General features: G+C 38.1%; 1 long non-coding RNA gene across 1 annotated transcript; it reads left to right on the top strand.

Moving 5' to 3' along the window:
• The first annotated feature begins 1371 nt into the window (after positions 1-1371).
• Positions 1372-6804, top strand: LOC130084356 (uncharacterized). Its single transcript, XR_008806918.1, has 2 exons — positions 1372-1608; positions 6673-6804. It is a non-coding gene; the product is annotated as an uncharacterized LOC130084356 (long non-coding RNA).
• The last annotated feature ends 683 nt before the right edge of the window (positions 6805-7487 follow it).

Raw genomic sequence — 7487 nt, 5'->3', positions numbered from 1 at the left:
TGCTTGTTACTTGGTGACTAGCAAAATAATAAGTACTAGTATCTAATGAATAGTTTACTGGTTAAACTGAAAATATACCGACTCACTAGTAGTAAAAAATCGAATATATATATATATACAAACACATACCGGTAGTAAAAAGTTAAAGAAGTTAATTAGTATTTTTAATGTTTTTGAAAGAAGTCTCTTCTGCTCACCAAGACTGCATTTATTTGATCAAATATACAGGGGAAAAAATGTAATATTGTGAAATATTATTACAATTTAAAATAGTGGCTTTCTACTTGAATATATTTTCAAATGTAATCTATTCCTGTGATGCAAAGCTGAATTTTCAGCATCATTACTCCAGCCTTCAGTGTCACATGATCCTTCAGAAATCATTCTGATATTATGATTTATTAACAATGTTGGAAGCAGGTGTGCTTCTTAATTTTTCAGGATTTTTTGATGAATCAAAAGTTACAAACAACAGCATTTATTCAAAACAGAAAACTTTTCTAACAATATACATTTTTTACTATCATTTTTTAAAAATCAATTTAACACATCATTGCTGAATAAAAGTATACATTTATTTTAAAAGGAGAAATAAAATACTCAAAATAGTACATTGATGATAACACATCATCATATTGCAATGATTTCTGAAGGATCATGTGACACTGAAGATGGAGTAATGATGCTGAACTGATGAGAATAAGAAAAACAGTAATCTTTCCAAACTGTTGACCAGTATTAACTAGCTGAAGGGGGAAATGTTAATACGGCTTGCCACAAAATCAGTATAATATCGTTGATGATGACAAGTTATTAGCTATTCTATTCAAACGCACTCATTGCATCGCATAGTTTGACATTACATGGAATCTTAGTCTAGTTTATTCGCACCAGAATAGGGAGAGCAGCAGTGTCGTGTATTTTCTTCCATTACGGACAAGTGTTGCTCAGATAACATCTCACTTTTTGTGTGCTTCTGTTGTGTGTTCGTTGTCCCGTCAAGAGCCCGTTCCTTCAGATCAACCAGTGAAAGATGCTAAATGTGAACTTTTTCTCCGTTAGTGCTATTAGTTATCATTTAAGCACAAATTCAGAGACTATCTAATGTGTGCCGATCACTGAAGTTCAAGACGAGAAGGAGGGGAAAGATCAGACACTGAACGCACTTGCCACTGGATACGTCTCATCACGTTGGAGTGATGCAGTCTCCATAGCGACGATAGGTTCCTCGGTTCCATTGTTGCCATGGCATAATTTTTTGGGTTTCCTCAATATTACGCCAGAACGTTTTGAAGTCTGGCTGAAGATTTTGCTATCTTGCTGGATTTATGAAATGGATCTGGTTTTTCAAAACGATCAATATTAACTAGAGTATTGGCCTATCTTCAAAAGACTATTAAGCCACGCTCTGGGATACTAAAGTGCAATACGTGAATGTTTCATCACTGAATCGTTATAGACCAAACACAGACTGAAGTACAACATGAATGTGTGTGAAGCAGAGCGCCTGCGATACACTGATCCTTCACAAGAGGCTGCTGTCTCTCCGCCAAACGCTCCGAGTCTCCCATAGGATCATGGAAAATCTGGCCTTGTCTTAAGAAACAGGTGAATCATACATTCATTACACTTCATATTAATTAACAATAGCTTGCAAAGGCTAAAATAGTCATACTTTTGTGTTGGTTTGCTTCTGTGTGGTGGACGAGTTTAGTTTCTCATTTCTCATCGTGTCATTTCTGCACGAGCACAGATGGGTTTCTTTTAAAACATTTATATGAGGCAACAAGACACGAAATGCAAAGCTATAGGCCATATTAGTCAAGGTATGGTGTTAAATACAAGCGAATACTATTTTATTCAAATATGGTCAATCCTGCCCCACCTTGGCTCACCTTGAGTTGACATTGATCTGGAAGTGTGTGTGTGTGTGTGTGTGTGTGTGTGTGACGTCACGACTGTCGTAGTGCTTCCACCTTGTGTCTCAATGTTACAGTGCCTTAATGCCATTTCCATTCAGAGCGACCGTTTTTATATTTGAAATATTTAAAAAGCTATAATAAATATATTAGTAATAATGATCAATTGCGATTAACTGCATCTAACATAAAATCGAATGTAAAACGTTAAAAATAGCAATTCTTGTTTCCAAATTGTTTGCCCGGTTATATTGATACAGTATATGGCTGATAAATTCAGTTTTGCATCACAGAAATAAATTACATTTTAAAGTATATTAAAATATAAAACTATTATTTTAAATTGTAATAATATTTCACAATATTAGCCTACAGATTTCTCTGCTTGATAGAAGAGACTTTTTTCAAAAACATTACAAATAGTAATGTTTCCAAACCTTTGACAGGTACAGTACATATGCAAATATATTTATGCGATTAATCACCATGAATCGATTTGACAGCACACACAATATTTATAATATATATTTGTATGTGTGTGTGTGTGTGTGTACATTCAGATTTCAAACCTCTAAGTCCGTCTGACATTTTTCTGTTAAATGAGCATTTTTATTCTAATATGTTTAAGGTCAGTAATTTCACTTTAATGGCAATAAACAGTTATTGAAATAGGCCTACCTTATTTTCATAAATGTCACTGATACGAGTAAAGTGAAAACCATAAAAGTCCTCATTTGAAAGAAAAATTTCAGACAAACATTTTTTTCATCGGAAGTCTCCACACACACACACACACACACACACACACACACACACACACACACACACACACACACACACACACACACACACACACACACACACACACACACACACACACACACACAGACACACACACACACACACACACACACACACACACACACACACTTTTGTTAGATGCAATCAATAGATTTGACAGCACAAGAAAAAAAATATTCTGTAATCCTTATCAAAATTGAATAAATTAATCAAGTTAATAATCATTAAATTAATTAAGTTTCTTAGATAAAAAAGATATATATATATAAAAAAAAATATATATATATATATATATATATAGAGAGAGAGAGAGAGAGACATATTAGAAAACCATAAATAATATATAACACATTATAAAAATGTATAATATAAAAGTATAAAAAAAGGTTTAGAATTCAGTTTTCATGAATGATGCTTTATGAGTTTAATGCTTTTTAAATACTTTTGTGTGAAACTCATTCAAAGAAAGAAAATAGCATGTAAGCTGTTGCACTTATCAGTTCAGATATCATTCCACTGACAAACAGTATCATACTGAAATCTGCCAGTCAGCCTGTACTAGTTTCTGTAATCATTTCTGTTCAGTCTATATCTAACGTGTGAAGGTCTTCTTAGTTGAGCGGCCTGTTTTTCTGATACATCAGATCAAGTAAGAATAGCACAAGAAATCTAAGCCCAGACTCAAGATTTCATTTATGACCCAGAACAATTGCGTTTTAATGCAGAGAGACGTGCAGACCGCTATCCATCTGATCTTCTGCAACATTGCGTACGTCATTGCAAGGAATCTAGGACAAGCTGTGTTTGTTGGGGAGCGTTGGAGAGCTCTTCTGCACGGCTGTCTTCCTCTACACTGGCTACTTGTAATGTGAGCCAATCTCATGCTGTCTGCACACACTTACCCATCTTCTGCGGACATTAATGTGTCCTGTGCGACTCTCTTCTTTGACTAGTTTAGCCTCAGAGACATGATTCTGTGCTTTTAAAAGGCTTCGCTGGTTTCGCCTGCCATGTTGCGTAATAGACCTGAATGAAAGTCCTCCTCGTGGAACACATTCAGGACAAGATCCACTTCCTGATTTTAGGTCAGGTCCAACGACCGTGAAGAAACAATGTGCCGAGTTCGGTTCACACTCTGTTATCGACACAGTTTTGATCGTTCGGTGAAATGTTGCCAAACAGGACTTTTGATATTGGATCGCTTTTCTGAATGTAACTAATCCTGCACTATTTTTGCGATGCGAATGATGCCTGATCAGATTTTCCCCTGCATGGTAAAATGCTGTAGACATTAATCGAAAGAGGGAGCAGAGACATGTCGTTTTGACTTGAGTATCAGAGTGTTCGGTGAATACTTACTGACCCATCTAAAAATGCCCAAGCAACCGTCCAGAACACCCTAGCATTGGGTCGGGATTTGTTAGTTTCAGTATTTGGGTCAGTTTTTGCTGGTTTCTGCATTTAACTGGTAGAATGTGACTTTATATCTCCCAGTTGCAACTTTATTTCGGTAACACTTTACAATAAGGTTAATTAGTTAACATTAGTTAACTACATGTGTGTGTGTGTGTGTGTGTGTGTGTGTGTGTGTGTGTGTGTGTGTGTCGAGCCATGTAATGGTGAGGGTGGGGAAAGACCTGGCAGCCTACACCCGGAAAAATCATGTATGTGTATGGCCCGAGAATCACCAAGAGTCGTGTACGACTGAAATGGTGATACATACACTATACACTCACCTAAAGGATTATTAGGAACACCATTCTAATACTGTGTTTGACCCCCTTTCGCCTTTAGAACTGCCTTAACTCTACGTGGCATTGATTCAACAAGGTGCTGAAAGCATTCTTTAGAAATGTTGGCCCATATTGATAGGATAGCATCTTGCAGTTGATGGAGATTTGTGGGATGCACATCCAGGGCACGAAGCTCCCGTTCCACCACATCCCAAAGATGCTCTATTGGGTTGAGATCTGGTGACTGTGGGGGCCATTTTAGTACAGTGAACTCATTGTCATGTTCAAGAAACAAATTTGAAATGATTAGAGCTTTGTGACATGGTGCATTATCCTGCTGGAAGTAGCCATCAGAGGATGGGTAGATGGTGGCCATGAAGGGATGGACATGGTCAGAAACAATGCTCAGGTAGGCCGTGGCATTTAAACGATGCCCAATTGGCACTAAGGGGCCTAAAGTGTGCCAAGAAAACATCCCCCACACCATTACACCACCACCACCAGCCTGCACAGTGGTAACAAGGCATGATGGATCCATGTTCTCATTCTGTTTACGCCAAATTCTGACTCTACCATCTGAATGTCTCAACAGAAATCGAGACTCATCAGACCAGGCAACATTTTTCCAGTCTTCAACTGTCCAATTTTGGTGAGCTCTTGCAAATTGTAGCCTCTTTTTCCTATTTGTAGTGGAGATGAGTGGTACCTGTTGGGGTCTTCTGCAGTTGTAGCCCATCCGCCTCAAGGTTGTTCGTGTTGTGGCTTCACAAATGCTTTGCTGCATACCTCGGTTGTAACGAGTGGTTATTTCAGTCAAAGTTGCTCTTCTATCAGCTTGAATCAGTCGGCCCATTCTCCTCTGACCTCTAGCACCAACAAGGCATTTTCGCCCACAGGACTGCCGCATACTGGATGTTTTTCCCTTTTCACACCATTCTTTGTAAACCCTAGAAATGGTTGTGCGTGAAAATCCCAGTAACTGAGCAAATACTCAGACCGGCCCGTCTGGCACCAACAACCATGCCACGCTCAAAATTGCTTAAATCACCTTTCTTTCCCATTCTGACATTCAGTTTGGAGTTCAGGAGATTGTCTTGACCAGGACCACACCCCTAAATGCATTGAAGCAACTGCCATGTGATTGGTTGATTAGATAATTGCATTAATGAGAAATTGAACAGGTGTTCCTAACAATCCTGTAGGTGAGTGTATATTACAAGTGAAAATTAATATCTCACAAAAAAATGTGTTTCAAACAATTGTGACTTTGTCTATCAAATTGTGACTTTATAATTATATTATACAATATAAAATCACATTGAGAGTTTCACATTCTATTTCTCCTGTTAGTTATATATATATATAAGTTTGGAAACATTACTTTTTAAAATGTTTTTGAAAGAATTCTCTTCAGCTCATCAAGGCTGCATTTGTGTGATCAAAAGTACAGAAAACTGTAATATTGTCAAATTTAATTTAAAATAATGGTTTTCAATTTTAATTTACTTTAAAATATAATTTACCCTGTATAAACTGATAGTCATAAACGTGACGCCTCCTTGTCATTTCTGAGTGGTGTTGGTTAGTCGTGGCTTTCTCTGGTCCCATCTGTTGGTGTGTCACATCACATGCACACATCTAATGGCCATTATTTACATGTGTATTTTTTGTATCTTTTTATTGATCAATGAATCCAGGAAAAGGTATCACAGAAAATATTTAGCAGCACAATTGTTTCCAAAATTGATAGTAATAAGAAATGTTTCTTGAGCATCAAATCATTATATCAGAATGATTTCTGAAGGATCATGTGACACTGAAGATTCAGCTTTGATCATAGAAATAAACACACATTCAAATAGAAACCCATAATTTAAAATTTTAATACAATTTCACAATATTACTATTTTGACTATTCTTGAACAAATAAATCTAGGCTTGATGAGCAAGAGACTTCTTTCAAAAAACATAAAAAAAAAATAGTAATGTGTCCAAACTTTTGACCTGGCTTTATTATATCTGACCGTTGTGGCAGCGAGTCTGCTTGAGACGTGCACCATTTGTGGGTCTTTTTTGAAAATGTACCAAGATCTGTGCCCTCAAATATCGATATTGTAGTAACCACCTTTCCTGGTTTCTACAAACAACTCATGTCTTTTTTTTCTTTTTTTGTCAGTTTTTCATGCAGTCTTGTTTCTTTTCTCAGTCTTGCACAGCAGTGAGGAAGTAGAAGGAAGTGGAGGAAGCTTTAACGGAGGCCGGATTGCCTGTGTGGACCCCAGCTTGCCAAACGTAGGGGCTCGTGGACTGCCCCCTTCTCCTCCACATTTCTAGGAGGAGGTGCCTTCAAACCCTCCCGCACCCCCCCCCCCCCTCCCCCCCCTCGTCCCGTCCTGGCTAGACTGACCCGCCGCACAACTTGCCTTTTCTGTGTTCAGTATTCGTTCTCTTTACAAAAAGAAGATGGACTCCAGTGTTCATGTGCTGTTTCTGCTGCTAAATGTAAGATTCTTAACTCCACGTACTCCTTCACGGCATTGTGGAGGGCTGTGCTAGTTACGCTAGCTCCATCAGCTGTCCTGTGTCGTCTTTGACGTTGCTGTATAAACTGATAGTCATAAACGTGACGCCTCCTTGTCATTTCTGAGTGGTGTTGGTTACTCGTGGCTTTCTCTGGTCCCATCTGTTGGTGTGTCACATCACATGCCAACTTATATCAATCTAATGGCCATTATTTACATGTGGAATCCCTTCTCATCACATCACGCAAAGGTTGTTGTGTTGTGTTGATGCAATGTCCTGACTATTGCATCGAGGACAGTTAAGCAATAAAGGCACTAGAGGCCAGGCTATATTGTGAACATAGAGTTTTTAGCGGCCGTTCCTCCACGGGACACGTTTGTGTATTCTGTCTATGCTATTTTCAAATCGTCGTTCTGTTTGTGTGTATGTTGCGGTTGGATGATTTTTGGCAGGTATAGACGCTGCTATTAGACGCTGTGACGTATGGAAGCCCATTCCGAGTAATTGTGAC

The sequence above is a fragment of the Rhinichthys klamathensis genome, unplaced genomic scaffold (assembly GCF_029890125.1).
Source record: "Rhinichthys klamathensis goyatoka isolate OS25496 unplaced genomic scaffold, OSU_Roscu_1.1 h1tg000062l_1, whole genome shotgun sequence".
NCBI lineage: Eukaryota > Metazoa > Chordata > Actinopteri > Cypriniformes > Leuciscidae > Rhinichthys > Rhinichthys klamathensis.
The sequence above is the reverse complement of the archived record's forward strand: the minus strand, read 5'-3'. Positions and strand labels throughout refer to the sequence as shown.